Below are 25895 nucleotides of genomic sequence, written 5' to 3'. Positions count from 1 at the left end.
GACCCCTACTTTGGAATGTTATTTGGCTACCCTATGAAAGGAATAATTAGGATATCGTTCTAAATCTATGAAGGAACTGGCTTCTTTTTCTCTTGTGTTCCTATTTTCTGATGTTTTGTGCCAGTGTTTAGAAAATTCAAATAAAAACAAGTAAATTTATCATTTAAGAACCTTGTAACATTTTTGAAAACAATGAAATATAATGGTTAATGCTACTTTTGCTTCATGGGATGTAACCCTTAAATTAGTATTTCAGCCTCTAAAATGATTGCTGAAAAACAGTGGTGTAGGAAGGAGAAATTCCCCTATTTTAGGCCACACGGGAAAGTTAAATCCTGCAATGCTATATTCTATAACCAATATAAAGCCACTTTTTTTTTTTTTCCTTTTGCCTTGTCTTTGTCTATTTCTGCCATTGAAAGCGGCATTGGAATAGTAACTAGACAGACTGTATTCAAGCAGATCTCCCAAAGAAACAGGCTGGGGTCTGCCACCACTGCGATACCCTGTCAGACCTCTTAAAGTGGAGATGAGAGAGCTGGGTCTGAGGTCAGAAGTTCAGAGAATATTTAATTGCTGCCTTTGCCTAACAAGGATCTAGAGAGAAGACAGACTTGGTCTCTTCTGGAAGTGCTTAGTGGAATGAGAGGCAACAAATAGAAACTGCAGGAGAAACTCTCAGCTACTTGCAAGAAAACTATCCTCAGAGTAAGAGCTGGCAAACAGTAGAATAGATTGTCCAGAGGGTTTGGACACTCATCTTTGGAGACAGTAAAAGATGAAAAATATCAAATTGCACAAAATAAGATATATATACTTTGAGCTTATGAATTTCTGATTATATTTAAAGATCACATTATAAACATACTAACAATTTAAAGCTTGCTAATTAAGTTAAAAATATTATTAAAAACAAGTAAGAAAATCTCATCCATAAACTTCAAACAAGCAGATAAACCAAAACAGGTCTCTGGGCTAATATTACAGAGACTTAGAAATCCTAATGTGTGGCAGATATAAGAACCAATATGCTGAACCCTCAGGGCAGTGTTATGTCTTCATACTAGAAAGAGTAACAGTTAATTGACATTCTGTCAATCAACTGTTTTTTATTTTCATTAAAAAATACACCAAGAAAATAAATAGTTTAATATTCATAAAGTGTTGTGTAAATATTGAAACATGTGAAATTTATTTTTCCCAAACCTTAGCTATTGCTATTATGCATCCAAGAAAAAAATGATGTGAAAGGATATTTTTTAAATAAACAGGACCTTCTTCACATAGCTGTCTGAAAGTCTAACAATTTATTCTGACTAGAAACGTGCATAGTTCAGATGGTGTCAATATTTGCACTGACTACAAATAGTGTCCTCTTTCTTCATGCCATTAAAATGAGATGTAAATACTTTATTAAAAGATACACTGGCCAGTAGCAGCATTGTTCATTTGTCCCTTCAGAAGCAAAGGCACATAATATATGTGTAGCTCTGTGGTCCTGTGAATACAGTCCTGCCATCAATACTGGGAGGTCACAGACTTCCTACGGGGTTTGCAAGGACTCAGGACTAAAGCTTATCACTTTGGTTTCTTTGCTTTGAACTTGCCTTCACCTGTTCCCAGCCTTCCCTTTCCCTTTGTTTAGCTCTAACAGGGATTTGTTAACAACCAGATAGGCATGCTTGGTTTAGGTGTCCATACCTTGGTGTGGTACATACGTAGTTTTAATATGCAGAGGAGCAGCAAGTAGTTGTTCTGTGTAGAGTGGGGGATTTATGGCTTTACTAGAACAAAAAAAATCTTAGAGAAATAGAGGTCTGGAATGATAGCAAAGGGTTCCAGAAGGGGCAGTGCCAGATGCAGGATAGAAGTGTACTTGTTGAGGAGGAGCCTGGGCTGGCAATGGAAACTCCTGGATTTACAGACTACTTCACTAATGGCCATATGAAGAAACAATAACCCAATTTCAGACAAAACTATGGGGTTTGCATCTAACATGTAAATTGTACCACAGAGCACGCTTGCAGAACAGTGAAGACACTAGGCGGAAAGATATCCTAGCAACATATAAAAATACCTAAATTTTTTATATATTCTAGCCCAAAGAAAAAGAAAACATCATGAACAAACTTCTTGAAGCAAAAGGGTGCCTACAACTTGCTATATTTTTCTACCTTGTTCTTTCTCATTACTCCTTGCAATAGTGAAATATTAAGAACTATTATAAGGAATGTTTAACTGTACAACTACCTAAATTTATGTCTTATTACTGTACTAGTGTTTGCATTATTATTATTTCTATTCCTGTAATAATTAGATATTAACTGTTAAAAATAATTCTTAGATTAATCTGTTAAGACATCAATTAAGAAAAATAAAAAATTCTGACTTTCCCTAAAAGGTCTTTGCTTATTTTGCCTGTAACGAGACACTCTGGATAATGTTTATTTAATCTCTTTTGAGAGTCATTACAATAATAATATCATGGTCAGTTGAATGATGCCTAGAACAAAATTTAATTACTATCTAAATATTAATCTAGATATTAATCCAAATAATGAGAGGTAGTAAGCAGTTTTTACATTGTATTTAAGCAAAAGTGACCCTGCATGTTTCATATGCATATTTTAGCACTTCAGTTCTACGTGAATCTTGCCAGCCCCTAAACAGTTTTTGTTTGTTTCACAATACTCTAGAATACAATTTTACGATAAGAAAATAATGCTTTTTTTTTTTTTCCTTTCATGCAAACCCATAAAAATCCCAAGATTATTATTTTTTTCTGGAAAGCAGACTTCTATAACCATATATTTGCAGCCATCTATAACCATAAAATTGTCTGAAAACAGAAATATCCTTTATGACTGAATTTTTATTTAAAGTAAAAATATCAGATATTTCCCCTCCACACCCCCACCACTCCCATCCCCTGAGAATGATTGACAAGTACCTCATGGGATTTTTAGCTAAGTATAAACAAACAAAACTCTTACAAAGATGTTCTCTTTGCATTATATGCACTAAGAAAAATTCTGTTTGCCTTTGATTATGGCTTTCATTTACTATATATTTTACTGATCCTGCACATGACATTTTTTTAACATAATCTACACTACACAAAATAAATCAGTTGCCTGTCTCAAATACCTCAGCTCAATTCCTCTCACTCTAGTGAGTTCCTTCTTAACTGAATTTAGCTATGCACTAATTAGCACAGAATGAAATATATATACACCCAACAGGGAGTGCTGCAGATTTTGCCTGTAAAATTTAACAACCCAACGTGAGCATACTAAGAGTTTTGGAAGATTTCATTTTGTCTTTAATATGCAGAAACGTATGCTTTCTATCAGAAAATTGCAAAGTGCTATCATGGTACACATTTCTGGAAGACTCTTTTACAGCATCTCCAGAGGGGATTGAATAAAGAGTATTTTAATGTACATTGAGCTCATTAAAGTGCTTCTTCCCTAAAGTCCTATTTCAACCCAGTTTCCAGAATAGATGAGTTAAAGTTGAGAAGTTGAGGGAAGACTTTTGGCCCCATATAGAACTTTTAGAAATGTCAGATGACTACTAATTTAGTCTTGAATACTAATTATGTGATTGTGTGACTGGGAAGGAAAGGGATTTGGAGGTACTGTGGTCACAGCAGGTAAATTATACCTCAGAATCTCTGAGGTAAAAATCTTGTGTAATTTTAATTAGATTTTTTGTTGTTGTTGTTAAAGTGTGACTTGACATCTTGGAAATCCTTACTCTAAAAATACTCTGTTTATGTCACTACCGTTTCTGTGTGAAATGTATGAAGATTCTAAGAAATCAGTATACATAATGGATCTTTCTCATAGTGTCAAATCAAGATTAAAAGCGACTTTCATGATACTAGTTACAAATTTCTGATGTTCAGTGACTGCATGAGCAACATTTGTTGAACTTTGGGCTATGCACAATTACTCTCATATACGAAAACTTGAGCGTATTCCTGTAAAATGTGTGATGAGTTCAAATGCAGCAAAGCAGTTGTTGCACTCTTTGGCTTAAAACAAGACTTGAATCCCAGAGAGTTCAAAAAGGCTCAAATGCAATTTTATGTATCTATTCTGACAGGTGCAAAGCTCCAAGCTAGGAGCATTTAATGAAGACCATAACATAAGCTCGGACAGCACAGGGATGGTTTCAGACAGTAGCAATTTCAGATAAATAAGCAAGATACGTTCCACTGGCCTAGTTAGTGGGTTTGATTTTACAGGTACACTGAAAGCTGCTAATACCTGGGGTGAGTCTACAGTAGGATGCAATCTGAGACAAGCAGACAAACCGTGGAACAAGAATAATCCAGCTGCAGCTCTGTGCAGATCGTTTCCAAGATGATAAATTGCTCTGTATAGAGTAATTCTTAATGAAGCTGGTATACAGAGTGGACCCAAGAGGCTTCACTTTCACACACAAAACTGCATAGAGCAAAATCAAACAGCTGCAAGTAAAATATTACCCCATGTACAAAAACTATAATAATAATTATTATTATTAGCCCTAGTACACTTTGAATAATATCACATTAGATACAAAAGCAACTGGAAGAGGACAAGGAATCTTTGGTTTTAAAAATCAAGGTATCTACCAGTAAAATACATAAAGCACTGTTTATTTTATGGTTTACACCTTGCATCTGAACACTTGATCCCACTGGTCTACTGTAATATAAATAATAGTAATTTGGCCTGGCACTAGTAAATATCACTGTTGACATTCTTCTCGGGGGAGGGGGGGGGGGGGACCCGAAAACGCACACACACTAAAATCCCCAAACAAAACAAAACAACCATCCTCCAGAAAATTGCAGCATATATTTAGCTTGTATTTAGAATTATTTTATGCAAAAAATATGGGCTTCAAATAAGGTTTCATTAAGTGCTTATGAATAATTTTTCTACACACTTTAATCAGATTATTTCTGGTTTACTCACTGAAAAGAATATTAAGCTGAAACAGATAATGTTTATCTGAAACCACATCATAAAATAATATAAAAATACCGATAGATAGATTTATATACCACTGAAAGATCAGTGATCACTGAAAACTTCCAAATGTAACCAACAGGTGAGGCTTCATAAAGCCCCACCTGTTGGTGACACCCAAACCTTTATAACTGCATATCTAAAACTGTTGGCTTCACTTATTGCCTCTTATTAAATGTTACACATAAACATATGCTCACCAAGCAAGGCACAAACACCATTAAAACGCCTGATGTAAGGTAACAACAGGGATTAGTTGAAACAGCAAAAACAAATCAAAAATGCTATGCAAGAATACATTGTCTTATTTATTGCACTTCCTCTCTGTCTAAAGAAAATTGTCTCAACTATGGGCTAAGTGATTTTACTCTTCAAAATGAGGAATAGAAATGCCTTGGAAAAAAAATAATGAAAGCCAAATTGTACAACACAGAGAAATTTAGACTATAATAGTTAATAGAAATGAAGGAAGACAGAAAAATATGGTTTACTTATTTGAAGGTTACTGGGGAAAACCCCTCATATTTCCCCTGAATGGATGGGCTACTCTAGTAGCAAAAGCTAAAAAGTGGAGGGGGCTTCTGTCTTTAGGAATAGAAGGCTATAGATCTGAAATACTGATGAAAATAATACTCCCCTCTCTTTTGCCCAGCTGCTCTCAAGGTGCTAGATAAGTGCAAGATTTCTACCCCTTGAAGACAACACACTCCCCTGGCACTGGGCCAGGGATAGCCTGGAGGAAGCTCAAGGACCCAAACAGCATCCAAGAGAAAAGGAGTTAGATGCAAAACAACATGACAGAGACAAGTTAGAATTTGCAATCTACTATGCAATAGCATCTGTTTCATAAATCGCTTTCATAAACCACATAAGCACTATCCTTAGATGTGGAGCTAGTGCTTATGGACCTTTGTTTCCCACTTCAACCTCTCTCGGGTTGATTCTGTCTTATGCACGAATGTGCCTTTTTTTTTTTTTTCTTTCTTTAATATGTTCAGGGATGGAGATTCCACAGCATCTCTTAACCAGTTCTGTTTAATGATGAAAAACTTGCTTTAGACCAGAGTAACTAAAAGTTAAGCATTAATCCAAGTGTGTAAAAAGGTACCTGCCCATAATTTACAGGCTGTTTACATTACACCTCATTAGGAAATTGCTTTCCGGTCAAAATCTTTAATCCCCTACTACTTATAATACTTTATCCAGGCAGATTTTTTACACAAGTTCCATGAAATGGTTGTTCAAGCATATCTTTCTCAAAGAATGTTTTCTGTAAATGAAACCTCAAACTCCATTTGAGAGAGTAGAAAAGGTTATTTTGTTGTTGTTGTTGCTGACATTATAACTTCTATGCAAATATCAAACTCATTAAATATTTCTTGGAGTCAGAAGTATTTGAATATTTTAAATGAGCATCACTTTCATCTTGGATATCTCTTTTCTCAGCTGCTGAGATTTTTATTTCAGGTTCATGGAAAAGTTTGACAGTGACAGCATTCCCTCCCTTTCCTCCGTATTCCAATTGCTCTGCTTCTGGTGATAACTGCTCAATGATTCCTTTTTGAGTACAATAATTAAAATTGCTTTGTCATTGCCCTGTCACCACAAGAAAAGATCTTTGCAGAACATAAACACCACCACACTCAGAAGGCATAAAAAAATATGTCAGAAGAAGAAGGATAATTCCCTATTATTTCTGTACTATATAGGTAATTTTGTCATTGCCTTAGTATCTTTTAAGGTACCAAAGATGTTAGTCTTCATGATACTCTCTTCTAGAGGAAGAACTATATTTTTGCAGGGAGTGTGACTAGGTCACTAAAAGAATATAATATGCAAAATATAAAAAGGATTGCTATTCAAAATGCGCAAGAACCTTTTGAATTACCCTTGAGAACAATTACACTTCAGTTTTAGCATTATGCTTTTGAACTAGAAACAATTCTGTAATCTTTAAATAAATAAAATTGAAATTTTTTTAACAATACCCCACCTACTTTTTTCTTGTGAAGAAATTTCTTTTTACCTTTAAATTGCTGTTAAAATTGCACTCTCCCCTGAGATTAGCTCTCTTGGTTAGATCATGGCACTAGTATGGTTGTGGGTTTGATCCCCATATCAAAGACATCCACCCATAAGATTTGCACCCAATGATCCTCGTGGGGAAAAAAATGTCTTAGTCTTTCTGAGACAAACAAAAAGCCAAAAATTTTATAATTGTATTAAAATATACATCTCAATCTATTCAAACTTGCCAAGCTACAGAAATCAATGTTTATTCCCACTATCTTCAACATCACGTTATTTGTATGTGTTCCACATATATGTGGATTTGAAAACCCCCTACTAAATGAAGGACTGATTCAATTTCTGCTACAAAAAATGATTTAAAAAAAAAAAGCCTTTTATCTACTTATTATGCTGCTAGGCACAACTCCAAGGAGAACAAAAAATAAGAAATTTCAAAATAGGAATTTTGAAATAAAGAGTTTCCATCAAAAATAGCGACACTATGCACGTTATACCTTTACTAGAAATTAAGAATTACGACCAGACTTCTAGCTCATGGCACTTAGGGAAAAAATACATGTGATTGTAGCTGTTCACTTCCAAAACTTCCCATTTACTGCTGTGTCCTTTTAGAAATGAGGTTCATCCAGTATTGCCTTGAAAGGGCTACACTTCCCTCAGGCCAATGGCACAGACATCCAGACATGCCCAATACTCTACTCTGACACAGTGGTCAAGGAAACACTGTCTCTGCTTCCACCCACCTCTCCCTCAGACTCCCCCACCCTGCTTGGGAATGCACTCAGTGAGGCACCCAGACTTCCAGTGAAGACATGCCAGTTCTTCAAAATGAAATGATGCTTGTGCATTGACTTGCATAACTTCCTAGTAACCCAGAGATGAACAGGGAACATATAAAACTGAGCTGCTGTACAGCAATTTTGCAATTACAGCTTTACAGCTTCTTATCCCAGCAGTATTTACAATGTGCACTCACACCTTCAAACAACAATGTCTTTACAATCTAGGATTAACAATATGCTGGCAATGTCCTGATGGGTACAGAACGTTATCAATCAAATTTTTTTAAAAAGTACCAAACTAGAGGTGGCTTTATTTTGTGTCTGGTGGTTTTTTGTTTGGTTGGTTGGTTGGTTGTTTTTTGGGGTTTTTTTTGTTGTTGTTGTTGTTTTTTAACAAGATATATGTTTCTGGTAAGCTGATTAGCTTTTTTAATTGCTATTATGCCAGCCTGTAATTAAAATATTGTTGCTGAAGCAGAGTATCCCCATTGATATCCTTTTCTCAATTATGTGAATTTGTTCAAAAGAGGAGGAGTAGAAAGGGTACCAAGAGGGTATACACACTGAAAGGAAGGCAGAAATCTGCTCAGGCCTCAGCACTTCACACAGCAAAATGATCACAGTAATAAAATATGGACAATATTTAATAAATCGAACAATGCAGCCCATTCTTACTATAAATCATGAATATTAATCACTTGCATTACTCAAATATCAATTTTTGTAGAATCAGAAGGGTTGGTGACTTCCTTCCCCTTCCTCAAAATTTATATTGTTTGCCGTATTCAGCATTAATTTCCCCTTCTCTTCTGTGGGCTTGCCAACACTACAAAATTCAATTTAAATTACAAATTAAAGAGCAGAGCAAGAGGTAATTAAACATGGTATAAAGTATTTTTATGCTGCTTTGACAGTTTCAACAGAGATTCAAGCCAAGCAAAATAGGAAAAAATCTAAAGATGGTCATTATAATTTCACAAGCATGTATCAGGATGTCTTAAAATTATTGTCCTCTCTAATCCTACTAAGTATAGTCCTTCTGCATTTATCAATATATTTTGCAGGTTACAGTGCTGCAATAGAAAGACTTCTTAGAATACTAAGGAATTATTTTTCTAAACTAGTAACAATGTTTGTCGAAGTATGGGTACTTCTCTGCAATCCCACTTCACAGTGACATTCCTGTCTCTGAAAAAGTTACCCAGACACCCAGAATCTTGTGTAATGTGTTCTAGGGCAGCCCTGCTCAAGCAGGGAGGTTGGACCAGATGACCCACTGTGGTCTCTTCCAGAGTGACCCATTCTGTAATTCTGTGAGCCAGGGTTTTATAAAAGTGAAACTTTCAACTTTTTCTCTACATTGTTACAATTTTGGACTACTACACATCCCCTTCTCCCCGTCACAAGTGAACATTAAAGTTCTGTTATTGGGGTTAGGATAGAAGTATAAAATCCACAGTAGCAGCATGACAGCAGATGCATACCTAGGGCATTGAAATGTCACACAGCAGCATAGCAGTGTTGCAGGACAGGCTGGAGTCCATGAGCAAACAGCACAGGACAGAGTTTTCACACCCTTCTAGGCAAAATCACAGAGGTCTGTTGTTGCTTCTTTCAGATACTGTGGGGATGGAGCACATGTTGCTTTACATGAAGATTTCATTGCCAGGGCAACAATGGCAATCCTTAGATGAAGGAAAATTTGAAATTTAAATAGCATTTTCTTTTTCATCTTTATTATGAGTGTGTAAATATTGTTTCATATAGCAAGTGTGTAGAAACAATGGAACTACCTGCCAGATCTTTGGATTTTATTTCACCAAACATTTCTATGATTTATTCAGACTGTACACCCTCTCTGCAATTTATGTATTAATCAGGAACAAACATAGCTAAAGAGATGTGTTAAGAATTAGACAAAAAAGCAGTGATTAACTGAGGTTTTTGTAAGAACATATATGCAGCTAATACTCTGAATGTTGTATGCCAGTATAGCCACTGTGCTCAGACTCAAGTTTGACTTGACTCAAGTTTCATAGACTCTGGCTGACAGAGGCCAAGCAGAACTCAGTGTGTGAGGTGATCCCACAATTCTGGCTGCAACACATTATGGGAAAAAAGAGGATATGACCAAAGAGTGATTCAATAGCCTGGTCAGCAAATTGGTCCATGACTCAAACACCTGAAATAATGCAATGTGCAAAGGAGAAAAAAAATTAAACGCAGATACTTTTCACTTTGTTATTCCCAGTCAAACTGCACAGGCAGCCTTAGTAAGTGACAGTTTGCTGGTTTTGATGTTTGATCATGAAAAAATGTTTTTTGGGGGACAAAAAAAAAAGTAAAATAAAAGTGAATTATGGAAAACATGCAAACATTTAAAAATGTTATTTTGTTGCTTTGCATTTGGAACAAGAATTCTCATCTAGCATCACATCTACTAGCTAGGACACAAAACCAAAACAAGTACATGTCATTACCCAGGACCAAGACTCCCTAAAATATGAATGCATAAAGGGTGCAAAATTTTGTACTCAATTCTAAAATTAATCTCCTTATGAATCTGTTTTCAAGTTCTGGCACTAAGATTGTTCTCAGGCCTTCACCTCAACTATACTGTTAGAAGCAAGACACATAGAAGCATACAGTTCAAGTCCACGCCCTTGTAAAAATTACAAATAAATAAGACAGCTTGGCTAATGAGAAATCTTGGGGAAGCAACTTCAAGTTCAAACTCTCATCTGGAAAATTTAATACACAGCTAGACATATGGCAGCTCCTTTTTCCTTTGCTTATATTGGGTGCCCAAAAATAATGGCCCCTTAAAATGTTCATGTAATTAGACCATACAAAAATCAGTCAATTTAAGTCTTCAAGATACAGATAACTGTTGGCTTGAGTTAGGTGCTAGTGATGACATATATTGTGTTGTACATAAACAGGAAAAAACTGTACATGCCGTTTTTCTAAGTCCTTATAAGAATGCTATAAAAATAATAATGTCATAGGAATTATTTGTTAGATTCAACTGTTTGCAAGACAGTGAAGAAGATGATGTTCACTCAAATAATGAGAAAGAGAAAAGTAATTCTAAGATATTTGTGAAAGATATTCATAATAAGGAATGAGGTAGTTCAGCAGATTACAAGCTCGCTTCCTGCTAGTCTCAACACTACAGTATTTTGACATTTAAACTGAAGAGTCTGTATTTTTAAAATAGCCTCTTCATTGCAACAAATTTTACTCTATTTTGTGTTAATTAGAGTTACATATTAGGATTATCATGCTCATGAACAGTGCATGAAAGTTTAATTAAAAGACCATTAAATTATTCATTTTTAATGAAACTGCCAGGAATTCTGCAGAGAAGTTCAACAACATTTATCATATCGTTACTCTAATGAACTTCTTTCTAGATAAGAATTCATAGAAACTCCTTAAAGGTTGAACTATCTTCAGATACATAAGAAAAAACACACCTAATTATGTTCCCAGATCTCAAAAAAAAAAAAAAAAAAAAAAAGACAAAAGAAAAAACCCTTTAAAATATATTCATGAAAGCAATACTATAAACAAGGCTTTTCAATGGGAAATGGGTCAGATATGGAAAAGTAATGAAGAGTACTTGTAAAAGAGTACACAAAAAAAAACCTGTATGTAAAAAGATCCTGCAGGTGGTACAGATGAACTAGAGAAAGCCATTTAGAAGGATGAATATTAGTCATTAAAAGGTAAATTATCCCATAACTGATAAAAAAAACCCAAAAATCAAACATACATTTGGAACGGAATAGGAAGGATACAAGGTCTTGGTCTTCACCCTTACAAATAAACCAAGCAGGGTGAAAACAGTGAATGTATCTTTATCTTTCCAACAATTTGTATTGCATACAATGACTAGCATCCTAAAGGAGCTGAAAGTAGTCAGAAAATAGTAGTAGTTCAAATAGGATTTGAATTTGTTTCTGTGATGGGCCTTGTCCTGATTTCAGCGAGGATACAGTTAATTTTTTTCTCAGTAGCTGTTACAGTACTATGCTTTGGATTCAGAATGAGAATGGTGTTGATAATACACTGATGTTTTGGGGTTTCGTGAAGTCCATTTATCCTAAGTCAAGGACTTTTTCCTTGTCTCATGCTCTGTCATTGAGGAGGTACAAATAAAAAACCAGCTGGGAGGGACCATAGCTGGGACACGTAACCCAAACTGACAAAAGGGATATTCCACACCGCAGAACATCATGCCTGGTATACAAACTCAGGGAGCTACCCATGAATGGAGGCTGATGTAGGTTCGGTGGTGAGCGATTGCATTGTGCAGCACTTGTTGGGTTTTTTTCTTATTATTGTAATTATTATTATAATTTTCCATTATTACTGTATTTTTGCTTTATTTTCAGTTATTCAGCTGTTCTTATCTCAACCTACAAGTTTTACTCTCATTCTTCTCCCCATTCCACCGGACTGGGACATGGAGATATGGGGGCTGAGTGAGTGGCTGTGTGGTGTTTCATCTCCAGCTGGGGTTAAACCATGACAGGCCTAGTAAAACGTTAGCAGGATTCATTCCTTCTTGGCCCTCAGTAACTCTAAACTCTGAGAAGATAAACAGTTTTGAAACAGTTATAGCACTTCTGGTCCCCTCAGTAAGCCCTGTGGAAGTACTGTACTCCTGCAATGCTTCCCCTAGACAAGCTCTCCTGTATATGGCCAGAATTGCATTTGAAAGAAAACTAACTGAAAATCACACACTCCCAGTCTTCCAGTAGTAGAATTCAAGGCAAATAAGGCATAGACAAAATCACAAGGAAAACTAATGGACGAAGAGGGGACCTTGCTCATATTTTCCCTACATGTAGCAAGGGGTATGATTGCAACCTGTTGAGATGGTGAATAGCTTTACCATTCTTTCTTTCACTTTAAATGTGAAGCCTACGTAATAGAATTGTGAAGATTACAGATGCTCAAATAAACAAAAAAAAAACCCAAAAAACAAAAGAACAACAACAAAAAAAGTATCAAGATTATCACTGTTCTCACTGTCACTGGGACATAACAGAGACAAATTTAACTTCCATAGAAGAGAGCTGGTATTTTACAACACAGTTTTAGCAAGACATGTATCTTGTGCTGCGTGATGGTTAAACAAAAATCACCCATTTTAATAAACAACTATTCTCCAACTTACATTCTTTCAAGAGGCCTACTTTGTCTTAGTGTAAAATTTAACAAAACTTAATCTTTCCCTAGGTTTCCCATTACCTTAAATACTGTAGTGTGGGGAGCTTTTTATTGAAGCACCACATCACATTCAGAATTGGTGCTGTTTCCTAGACAGAAACTGCCCACCACTGTTAAAGACAAGGCACCTGATTCAGCAAAAATGTTGGTCAGGCCCCATATAATCATTCTCATTTGAAAATAGCCTGTGATTCCTCCTTAAACACAAAGCCTAAATGACCATAACAGAAATGTTTCATTTCCAGGACAAGAACTAGGCAAATATTGTGTTAGACAAAAAAAAAAAAAAAAAGCACTTAATAATCCCTATCCAGAAACGACCTCTGTGGAGAGTGTGATTGATAACTGGCTAACTATAAAAGGTCACGTAGACATGAGAGAGCTCTGCTGAGCACACAGGCACTCTCATGAGAACCAGCAAGGCAGCAAACTTCGCATGTCCTTGAGTACAGCTGGTATACGATAACAAGACCTTGTAGCTGAAAGATATGAGGGAGAAGCACAGTAAAACTAAAACTTACTCAAACTATGTAACCACAAAGAAATGTAGAAAGAGGCGTAGCTGACTTTTAGTCTGAGCACCAATCCTGAGCTTAACTTTTGCAATATGCATGAGCTTATTAGTGTTATTATAAAAGCATTGTGTGAATTAACAATCAACGAGATTTGCCGACCACTCATATCGAGTGCCACATTTCTCCCGCTGCGGATTTCCCACAAACCTCTTTCTCAGAGGGGCCAGGTCTGTTAGTCTAGCAAAGGTCCATGCCCCCAATTCCAAACTGTAACAAGACTAAGCACCTGTTCCCAGTAGGCACACACACAGACCACATGTGTCCACATACACAGTTTCAACACTGAACACCAACACACCTTTGTATGTGGGATGCAGCGCTTTAGCACATCTTACAGACTGCTTTAGGTTTACACATCCAAGCTAATCCTTTTTGTCCACTGTCGCAGGATCAAGAAATCTTCATGCTTTTTCTTCCAGCATCTCCATGCATTATGGCAACCAATATAAATTTTATTTGTAAGAATAGATAAATAAAATGGAGGGGGGTTTTATGCCCCCAAGCTTTTTCATGGGACAGATTGATATTCTATTTAACCTACCCAACTCCAGCCCTGAAAGTTCTCTTCCAACATATGAGTGGAATCATAAGTTCTAAACTGAAAAAATTATCATAAAATATTCATGATGTGTACCAGAGTGTGATAAATATTGTGGGATTAATTCGTGCTTTCTTTTTTATAACATTTTATAAAACCTATGTATAACTACAGTCTGAGAGTCAGTTTGTATGTTACTGTATAATGTTCTTAAGCCTAAGGAATGCAGGGTTCGGGAAGACATTCCTCTGCCGAGAAACAGAATCACCCATCAGCGAAAAAAAGGAGGGTGCCACCCATGGGAGTTGGGGCCGAGCACCGCCATCACCGGCCATCAGCCAAGCACTCAGCACCCCGTATCCATCATCCCAATGTCATCAAGGACATACATCTCAATACCCGGTTCCTGCAAACCTAGGCATAGGTTTATGTCTCCCCAAAAAAACTATTCACCAAAATCACATCCAGAAAATAAACCAGATGAATATGAATCCAAGACTATACACACGAAAGAACCAATGAAGTAATCGGTCGCACAAGCCTGGGAACTGTATAAAAATGCCCCCTGCACACTCTGAATTTGTGAACCAGAGGGAGATTCTGTGCCACGGGGGGCAGGATCTGCGGTTCCCCCAGTGCTGATTCCCAGGATTGGAACAGAGCTTTGGTTGTGGTTTTATCGGGGTTTTTCTATTTCTAAAATTCTTGATTTTTGGTTTGTATCAATAAATTTTGTTATTAATATTTTTAATTCACAAATTCGGCTTATCATTTATAACACAGAGCATGCTGCATTTTATCACCTCAATTACAAATGCCTATTACTTGCATTCAAGTCTGCAAATAGGGAGATTCAACTCTATTTTTACAACTCTTAGCAAACTGCTTTATGGCTATATACAAATAAATAAAAGCAACAGTTTTTACACAAGATATTAACCCAAATCCAAACTGCTACAGAATTTCATTTGATATTCCCTGTTTTGGAGGGAGTAGTAGGATGGCATGAGAGCCTTAAGCCTATCCCTTATTAATGACGTCAGTAGAGCTAAATCCTTTATTTTCTACTTTAGAAACACCACAACTGATCACATTTTCCCCTCCTATCACCATGGGTTGTTTTTTTTTTTTTTATTTCTGACTGTTCATTCTTGCTATACTGAAGACATAGAAAACAATTTTAAAAATTGCAGTGCAGGGATGCATAGACCATCTTTAGATGAAAAACTAATTCAAATAAAAGACAGCATCATGATTTTGCCTAAATGCTAGCACTTCCGAATTTCTCCCACTGCTTTTCCACAATCTGCTTTGTTTCAAAGCCAAAACAACTGTCGTTATAGGGAATGAGCTGTGCACAAATAAAGTATTGTTGCCAAGAATGTAGGCTTTTGAAAAAACTCACTAAATGTGTGGCTACTGTATGGGATTCCCTAGAATGTTAGAGCAGGTTTATATCTGCAATCACCGAGTCTGACATAAATATTTCTTAAGCTAACATTCATTTGAATTTTTTTTTAATCCTCAAGCTTGTCTTAGAGCTAAAACAATTCTTAAGACAGTATGACAGGAAAAGCTGAGAGGATAGATGAGCATGTACCTACAGGCAAGGGAGAACAGAAAAAAAAATACTACAATCAGGCCACCACAAAAGCTTAAATTGGAAGACATATGAATCTATAGCCTATATATATCTATAGAAATATATATATTTCTATAAAGAAAGGGAAGGATACCAAACTCACTTCTGTCCAATTTGAACATATCTGCATTAGGTGGAGGAATAGAAATAGCTGAAAACCTCACCCTAAATTATTTCCATTACTTCTTGTCATCTGATAAACATTTGGAATTTCAGATGCATAACAGAAAGTAATAATTCCTCCAAAGTACTTTAGTAAGATGTAGAGTCATGCCTCACTCCCTGACCTCAGCAGAAACCTGAGAAACCTTGGAAATCATAAAAGGCATTCTTTTTTCCGTCTGAAGTCTTCCCTTGAACTTATTTTCTCCCTTGAGTTTGGATTGTAATTAGTTTTGTCAAAGGTAATAGCATTTTAATTGGCACATTATACTCCTAGTTAATAATCTCTTAAGATCATAAAATACAAAATTAAGAGTTACATTTTATAAAAAATCACGTGTTTACAGAAATAGGCAGCTTATTATCAGGAAAAAAACCCAAACAATACAAGAAGCAAGCAAAATTTTAAAATCTAGAAGTTAAGGTTTTCATACTCATCTACAGTTATCAGGGAAAAAAAAAAGAACTTAGCAAATCACAAATGTATCTCTAGCAATTAGCAAAGAAGAGAGTATTAAAAAGCCAAAAATATTTTATCACAAATTACTCCACAATTGTGTAAACTTCTTCCAACAGCAGCAATACTTTTGAAGTTTTTCTTTACCTTTCCTTGAATTCTCAAATTGTGTACTTTATATTTTCCTTCACACCTTCCTTAGCAACATATCTTTAAGTCTTTAAATTAAAGACGTAAATTAAATTAAATTAATTATTAAATATCTTTATCTAACTACAGAAAGCAAAAAGTATTGCAAAGCTTACATCAGTTTCTCAAACTGTGCAGCTGAAATTCTGAGAGGATTTTGTTCATTAATAAATAAAACCTCAGCCCTTACAAATGACTTTTCAAGTTGCAAGTCTACATGTATTTACTGGTGCTCAACAAAACAGCAATATTTGGCTTGGTACTCACAAGTTGTACAGCTGTAAGAAGCTCAAGGAGCGCAGTGCTAAAATCCTGTTGATCCTTTTGAAAAACATCACGGATTTATAAAAAGGGGGGCATATTGTGCCCTGGGAGAAGAAACTTGCTTTCTTGATTGGGTGAAGGCAATGGGGAGGGACAGCAGCAGGTGCCTCTAACACTAATTAGCAGGTTCTGTGCTCACCAGGGACTGCTCCAGCAGTTAACTACTCCGTGTTAACTCTCTGGCTCCAGGCAGGCTCTGCAGCCACATCCATGCCCTCCAAAGGAGTGCTTGAGAGTTTTTACATCCCCTTGGCTGCTGCTGCAGGCTCTCCTGCCATGCTACCTGCATTCCCCACGTGCACATGCCTCAGGTGACAGCACACAGGGGGCTGACAGGACACGTAGTCTGAGAGTGACAAAGAGGCTCGTATTATTACCTACTCATGTTTCTCCCTGCGGGCCTCCAAAAATAAGTCTTTTAACTGCCTCATATATTTAAACACAGAAATGAAATCAGAAGTTCAAGAACACCTAAATAGAATTGCCACACGTTGGCATACCATGTATGATACCTTTCCCAGATTTTTAAGGCAAATGAAACAATGAAAGCAATTTATTACTCATGCTGCAAAACTACTTTTTTCACAAGTAGTCCTGAAAGCATTACATAAAATGTGTATATACATATATGTATAGATATGTAGATCTCCTAATGGCATCTTGTCTCTCTTAGTGGAGTCAATTACTCAATCAATGATTCTAGAACAGAAATAGGTGTGAAATATATGTAAAGAGGCTGTGCTAATAACATGATTTTTACATTATTATGACATTACAGTTTGACCACTGAAGAAAATAAAGTGTGACCTTAACAGGAGACCCCAGCAGTAAAAGCACACAATGATCACAGAGGTCCTGTAATCACAAGACTTTAAGTGTCTCCACCTGTTCCTGGGGGGCTGCAACCTTGGTGGCAGGGAAAAAATACTTTCAGGATAACAGGTAGAAAGAGAATTTATACACCAAAAATGAAATATCCCACAGATTATCAGACTCAGATACATTTGCAGACCAATGAAAAAAAAAAAAAACAGCAAAACAAGTAAACTAACTGTGTTAGTAGATGCATAAACATAAAAATACAACTACACCCAAGAATGAGGAAGAAACCCCCAAATCATACACTCACTCCTTCTTCAACAACTCCCTGCTCTTAACTAAGGAGACTATCAATCAACTTATGGCTCTGTGTGTAGGTGGATTTCTGTAGCCCACTTCGATTGCCCATGATTTTTGGTTTCATGAACTGCCCTAGAGAGTTGGTAGCAATATTTGTCCATCGCAGCACTGAGAATCACATCAGACTCTGAACCAGACAAGACTAAATTTGCAAAGATGCTATTGACTACCATTTTTACACTTTGACTTCTTTAAGGGTCCAGCCCATTTCTGGGAATGTTAGATTCGACTAGCTAACCCCATGTTGATGACAATTAATGTTTACCATTACAGAATTATACATGAGTAATTTTCATTTGCAAAGTCATCTACTTTTTGCAAGAGACTTTGTATTTTTTTCTCACTGTACATCTGACTTTCATTCTGGTTTTCCATTATTAAGTTGAAATGCATTTTTCTCTTCACTGCTTTTATTTCAGTACTGATATTTTTTGTCTAAGTCTGTTTAAATGTTTACCATAACATCTCTAACAGTATTTTAAGGGAATGATGCATTCGGAATGGTTGTGGTGTGTTTTCAATGTGATTTTCCAATGGCATTTCTCAGCAGCACATGTTGAACAGCTGGAAACCATCTAATTAGAACAGGGAGGAAAAAAAGGAAAAGGCTGTTTGAGATGAATAATAATCACATTCATCACACTCATAGTTTTTCTTATTTATGTAGCATACACCTGTGTCTAATTGGCAATGAAAATGATTGTAGGATGAAACACTGAACTGACCTTATATTATACTTCTTCTTCTCTGTGCTTTAAATAGATTTTGTATGTTCCTTTAATTATATAGGTAGATTTGTTTACTGAAGCATTCATGTTAAAACTCATTTCATGCAAAGGAGCAAATTACATTTTTAATTATGTTTCTTTGGGAGGGCTGCATAGTTAAGATGAGTTGCTGCCTGCTAGTCTCCACAGACGATAATCTGTGAAACTCAATGCAAAACACCTTGAGTGGCATTAATTTTTCACACAGTAAATATGGACACATTTTTGAAGCTGTATCAGTGTGTCAGGGTTTTCAAAAACCACCTGCATTATTGGCTCACCTACATCTTTAGGTAAAAAAAAGCTTTATAAAGCTGGAGCAGTGTGCTCAGAGAAGCTCTGGATGCCCCATCCCTGGAGGCATTGAAGGCCAGGCTGGGTGGGGCTCTGAGCAGCCTGGTCCAGTTGGAGGTGTCTGTACCCATGGCAGGGGGCTTTGGAATAGACAACCTTCAAAGGCCCCTTTTAACCCAAGCCATTTCATGATTCTATGAATGAGGGGCCTCAGAGCCTAAACCACAACACCATAAAATTTCTATTGAAAAACTGCAATTGAAAGATTACTAATTAACTTCAGAGAAATTAACTTAAGCAGAGCTATTTATGTGGATAATATTAAACAAATAGGGAAGTAGAAATGCTGCAACCCTTCTGTTTCTTCTGTAATTTTCTTAAAAACTTTACAGGTTCCCTTTTTAAAATTTATTTTAGTGCAAACTCTTCTCTGATTACAGAATAAGCCTTGGAATTTTTTCTGAGTGTGTTTAATGTAAGAACAAAAAAAATCCAGAATCAGACAAAAAAATTAAACGGCAATTTTTTATCTTGAATAGAATAATGCTCTAGGATTTTTGAGGAAATCTCTTTGCTTTCTTACCATAATAGACTTGTGATCAGAATTTCTAAGTTTAAAACTGCATTAAAAAATGGCTTGAATGAGTTATAATCTTGAAAATACCCAACTCAATGTTCTATCATTTCAAATTCAGTTAAAGCTTTCCAGCTAAATTTGAGACGAGATGATATTAAAATTGAAATGTACATATTAATTGCTAATAACTGTTTCTACTAAATAGTTAGCTAGGAGGCAACTCTTGTCTTAATTGGATATAAAAGCATAATCTACTTTGAAAATAGCAAAACAAAGCAGATAGCACACTGAAAACCAACTGGAAGTGAGTGCAGAAAGAAACAAGCCATGATGTAGAACAGAGGGGTCTCTCTAAAGCATAGCTTCTAGTTTGAAGGATCAGGTATGTCAGTAATTTTAAACATCCAGACTTCTGCTGATATTATAATGGTTTAGGAGCATGAGCAGTGGTATTCATTTGATTAGCTAATACATACTGCAACACTGAATTGATTAAAAAAACGTGAGTTCAATGTCTGAGAAATAGTATATGGAACACATACTACACATCTAGGTACATGTACATCTCTTTCAATGGTAATTGGAACTTTCCATCATATTCCATGCTCTACTAAATCTTCTAATGGCAACAAAAATCCAAACCCATTTCAATTTTGGGGGGAGCCGCCAGTTGGGTTTTTGCCAGCTTTTTGGAACCTCAGAAACTAGTTTGTTGGATTTTCTCTCCTTTTAGCAGAAACATATGTAATTCAATTGCCATAGCTATTCTGGGTGATAGAGTTTCACATGCACTTCAGCTTTTTTGATTAAATCCAGAAAGATGTAATCAGGTAATTAATAATCCTCTTGCAGAGCTTTCTTGATTTCCTATGATACATACCATCCAAATCTCATTTTCACTTTTTGTTAGGTCAGTATGCCTCTCCTAATCAAAATTCATATTTTTTTTCCAGGGTTAAATCTTCATTCCACATTTCTTACTAAGAATAGTCAAGGACAACATTGTGCATTGTTTAGGTTTTACTGTATGAATTCTGTAGCTTGGAGGTGTTTGCTTTAGTTTGGGGGAGTTTCATGAGTTTTTTTGGAGGTTTTTGTTTCTAAGTTAATGTATTTCTAAGATACAAATTGCACATCCTGTCAATTATTTCTCCTCTAAGCAAGTGTGAAATGTTGGTGTTAAACTTCATTGCCATTGTGTCAGTGTACATAAACACTCAAATCCAAGTCAAGATTTAGACTCCTCAGTATTTTCTTATATAAATCACAGACCAAATTCACAAACCCCTGCTCAACATTTGTCTCCCAATTTGTGGAGTGCTTTGGTTTGCAAGACAGTTCTTGATTCAACTCAAAAATGTTCTGGCTGTGCAAGGTTTGTGTCTTAGAACATCTGTAGTCTGAACAGTCAGGAAAATCTGTGAAACTCTTTAGCATGTAGAATCCTCCAAGAAGCCCCATTTCTTAACAGGCAGAACAGCCCTAATCAGCAAAGTATATGCAAATCACACCGTTCTAGCCCCCAGCTTCCTCTTGGAGAGAGATATTAATGGAACCAAAATAACAGAGAGCAAAGAGACCTTAAAGCCCATGCACTTCAAAGTAAGGATTTGTAACTATAATTTCTACCTCTGAAATTTTCACCTCTTTGATTCTAAACTGTAAAATGTAAGAGTTCTGGAATCAAGAAGAAGGAGGAAGACCATCTGACAATTCCTTTCTTTTCTGTTTGCTCTTTTTTAATGAAAATTACACAGTTGCGCAGGCCAGCAGAGTCTATTCTGGCTTTCAATTAGGCTATTGAAGTACTTTCCTGGGAGTAAATCCTGCCTTTAAATCTTCTAGCAAAAAATGGTTAACCCCAAAGTTACTGTTTACCACATGAGTTCTGCATGAAGTTGTGTTGTAAAAGATGGTGACTGCAGAATTTATAATAAACATATATATTTGATATAATATAATGGATATAACTTAAAAAAAAAACTCTAGATGTATGCACTACGATAATATGCAGTTAATAAGGAGTTTGGGATTGCCAACATGAGACACCTCACTCAAGCACAAGCCTATTTTATCATTTCTGGCTCTATTTCATCTAATCAGGAACAGATAATTATAAATATGCATTATAGGATCACAGTTTGTTCCTTCCCCAATATTTAGAGCTAGGTAAAACAAACATCTGGAACTCCAGATTGCTCAGCAATCAAAATCTTTGTTTCGAATTCCACGATGGTATTCCTATCACAAGAAGTGTTACACCATGTACGTAAATTTTTATACCAATGTTTGGTAGTTTATATGGAAAGATATATCAGCATGTAAATGAGTTTTAGAAGTAATAGCAGGAAAGACTGAAAGAAAAAAAGCAGCAAACAAAGCACTTGGCTATGAAGGAATATCCCTGTTAAAATTAGTTATCCAGAAAATTTGTCTGCATTTCCTACCTCTGTGCAGAAATACAACACCATTCCTTAAAAGCCAGAGATTTGAAGGTGGCTGTGCCATTGGGATTCATTTAGGTACCAGGAAATTTTCATAGGCACCTCATACATGAGAGTCCCCCATGGGAGTTCTGCACTTAACTGGGCATATGTTTCCTTTATACAGTGCAAAACTGATAACAGGATAAATGAGTTCTTTTTCAGGCCTTAGCACAAGATAACAGAAATGATATAACACTCATCTGACCATGAGAAAGCCTTCTGCAATGTATAAAGGGAAAGCATAGCTTCTAACCTTTTATTGAGATTTTAACATCTCTTTCCAAAAGTGTGAGAAGACTAATTTAAAAACTTGAAAATTCCACTTTCCAGAGAATACACAAAGAACAACATTCTTGTAATGTGCATTTTTCCATTTTATCTGGATCACCCAGGTCAGATGCTTTAGGGTGAAAGATCAGAGTCAATCATTTTGGGAAATAATTATGCAATCGTCACTTCTCAAAAAAAAAACAAAAACAAAAACAAAACCACATTAACTGGGGAAGGAAGACAAGGGGAAGACGCATCAGATTTCAGATGGCTCATTAGCAAGTACATCTTTAAGCTTGCATCTTTATGAAACCTAATTATGTTGATAAATCACACAGTGACTGACTTGTTTTTTAGAAAGCCAAAGAAGCTGGAATTCACTCTACAAATACCATAGTTGTTGAGGGATACATTTTCAAAGCTGCATGCATGAGTTACAACAAAGGTAAGGCTGGGCATGACAGCATCCTTCACAACTGTTGATGTTGTAGCTCTTTCTATTCAATATTAATAAATTCAGCATGTATTTATTTTGCCATCTGTCTCCTGTAGAACCATTTATTTCTGTCCTTCAAGTAAGTAAATCAAAAAATATATTGAATAATTTCTTCAAATATAATAACAAATAAATTGCAATAATAAGGTTTTGTATACCATATAAGAAAGTAAGACAGTTATTAAATGACTTATCATTTTTCTACTATGCATAATTGCCAAGACAAATTACTTAACTGTAGAATAACATCAGCATATGTTTTAGCATGCACAGAGTGTTGGTTTAGGTTTTCTTAATCTACCTAAAATAATTACTATCAACCTAAACTCTGCAATTGGTTCAAATCTTTCCAATTTTGTTACTCTTTGTTAATATTTCAACAAGAAATATTAACAAGAAATTTCAACAACACTACTATGTGTTGACTGTTCTGTTTGCATTATAAAAAACAAAAAATGCTGTGGAGACATAGGCTTAATTAAATGAAATCAAATCTGTATAGAAATTCAAGTATCGGATTTTCAACTTTTAGCATTTTGCTGAAATTGTCTAAGAAGGGAAACTTCCCAAGAGGGAACACATATGCAACCAAAATACGTGGTGCTTCCTGCTCCAATTATTTGACAGTGAAATTACATTTAAATATTCAAGAAATCAGATTTTCATAACTCTAAACTGTTTCAGACAAAAAAAAATCAAATATATTCTTCATTAATACAAGTAACCTTGGAGAGCCATGTCATTGCTATAAAGAGCTGGTAACACAGCTTTTCTTTTGCAGTTTGTTTTGTGAAGTCTTTCAGTTTTTGATCAGCTTCACTTTCATATATTGTTGGCATTCAATTGAATGAATTAAGCAGTTATTAAGGCTGTTCCACATAGCTGCTAATAATAAACTGATTTTCATTCAAAATTACAGTTTAGATTGGTTGAGATATGTTTCCATTTATCTACAGATGAGACTTAAATTCATTTGCATGTTATTTTCCCAACTTGGGTGTACAATCATTTTAGAGCAACGAAGTTTATATATATCTGCATATTCCTTTCAAAGTTGCTAGATAGGCTATCATCCCTGGAAAGTTACATTCCCAACTCCTGTGCATGTTTTTTATGACCTAAAGATGTCCTCAAAGAAGAAAGCAAAGCAGTTAACACCTCTTTACTTCCAGGTTTCATGAAGTTAAAAACAGAAAAGACATTTTACAACTGGTAATTTTCTCCTAAGTGTTAAATCCTATGTAATACGTGTGTGTGGAAATTTTTCTGTAAGTTACCTAAGGCAGTATAATAAGACCATCTCTAATACAGACTAGTTTGTATCCCTTGTTCAGAGGCCATGCCAACCACTACGAAATAGTTCTGCCATCCTGGTCCCTGATCAAAGCGAGGCGTGCCTCATCATTAATTTGGAAGAATATTTTTCTACTGTATGTTTTTGTCACTGAACATTTAATATGTTCCTTATTCTGACATGCTTATTCTGGGAATTTTCTTCCCCTTATAGTCTATCTTCATGCAAGAAAGGTAGCCTGAATACCTGACAATTAACAAGTACTTTTAATTTGCTATTCAGTCCATATTTTTACACTTGTGGTTTCAAGCTTGCAGATAAACTCCTGTCACTAACAAATAACTAAAGTTACAATTTTATCTCAATAAAGGCAAAGTGAGACATATTTAATTTAACCACTTGAAATAAATTTTTCACTTAAACAGAAACATCTTTCATCAATAATTTTTTGTCCAAATCAGAAGTATTTTTCTCTTATATCTTTAAAATGTGTTTATAGCTACAGAAAAGTTTCAGGCTGATAACTCTAATGAATAACTCACTCAATTTATTTCCAGATTCTATTATTGAGATGTAGCTGAAATTAAAAGATAATAATCCTCCTTCCTTTTCTGTGTTCTTCCTCTAATTTCAAGAAGTTGATTGAGTACTTGCATGCTAGTAGTGACAGAAGCTAGGTTCTCAGATTCCAAAAGAGAAAATACAGGATAATATGTGAAAGTGAAGTTCTGTGAATTATTCTGAAGAAGCATGTCAGTCCCTACCTAGAAATAAATTTCTTGTCTTAATGACTGTTCAGTCTCTGGGCTGAAATTAATTCTGGGGATCTAATGAAATGGTCCTTGGATTTGATACATCACTCCAGATAGTATGTAAAACAGACTAAACTATCATATCACTTGACAAAGTAATGAGAATCGTTTTCTTTAAAAAAAAAAAAATCTGAGAGAAAATATACTACAGAAAAAATGTCACCCTACTATTTGTTAAAATACTCGTTTACCACTTCCTGTATCAATAAGTCAGGTAAACATGTGAACTACAAGCCAACCTTAGAAAAGGGATCCTGTACTGGATATTGACAAACTTGATGTGACAGCAACTCTGAAATATAGGATGTCCCAACGTCAAAGCACTTTCAAAAAAGAAGATGTATGAATGCAAAAATTAGGTTGCACAAAGCTGTGATTGAAGTGAATAGGGAAGAAATATCTGAGCTTGAAGTGAGCTCTCTGTAAGACATTATTTCCCTTACTGTTTTGTTACTGTCTTTCCCTACCTAATGGTAACCTTCATTTTAGAGCTTCAAAGCCTTGAAGCAGCAATAAAGATTGGTGCCAGCTCTAGGAATTGGCAGAAAGAGGAAAGCAGGAGATAATAGAAGTGAGGTGATTGTTAGTGGGGAAAATAGATTAATGAGGTATGTAGCATAGAGATCTGAGTGAACGAAAAAGGAAAGAAAACAATCATCAATGGGGTAATTTGTCCTCAACAAAATCCCTATTATTTAAAGCAAGGTCATCAGTGGAAACTCACATTTCAGAGATAGAAGTGCACCTAGTTTAGC

At 35.6% G+C, this 25895-nt stretch overlaps 1 protein-coding gene across 3 annotated transcripts in view; it reads right to left on the bottom strand.

Annotated features, from left to right (window-relative positions):
- FSTL5 (follistatin like 5) overlaps nucleotides 1-25895 on the bottom strand; it is a 385396-nt gene that overhangs the window by 295964 nt on the left and 63537 nt on the right. Inside the window, exon 1 of one of the 3 annotated variants that reach the window (XM_066186046.1) lies at nucleotides 16909-16973. The exons of the other annotated variants lie outside the window; for them this stretch is intronic. The gene's annotated coding sequence lies outside the window, so the exon portion shown is untranslated. Of the gene's footprint in view, nucleotides 1-16908; nucleotides 16974-25895 lie in introns of those variants that run through there. 3 annotated transcript variants of the gene reach the window in all.

Source organism: Chamaea fasciata, unplaced genomic scaffold (assembly GCF_029207755.1).
Source record: "Chamaea fasciata isolate MVZ Bird 193981 ecotype frontalis unplaced genomic scaffold, bChaFas1.0.hap1 SCAF_6, whole genome shotgun sequence".
NCBI lineage: Eukaryota > Metazoa > Chordata > Aves > Passeriformes > Sylviidae > Chamaea > Chamaea fasciata.
Note: the sequence above shows the minus strand (reverse complement) of the source record. Positions and strands in the feature narration are given on the sequence as shown.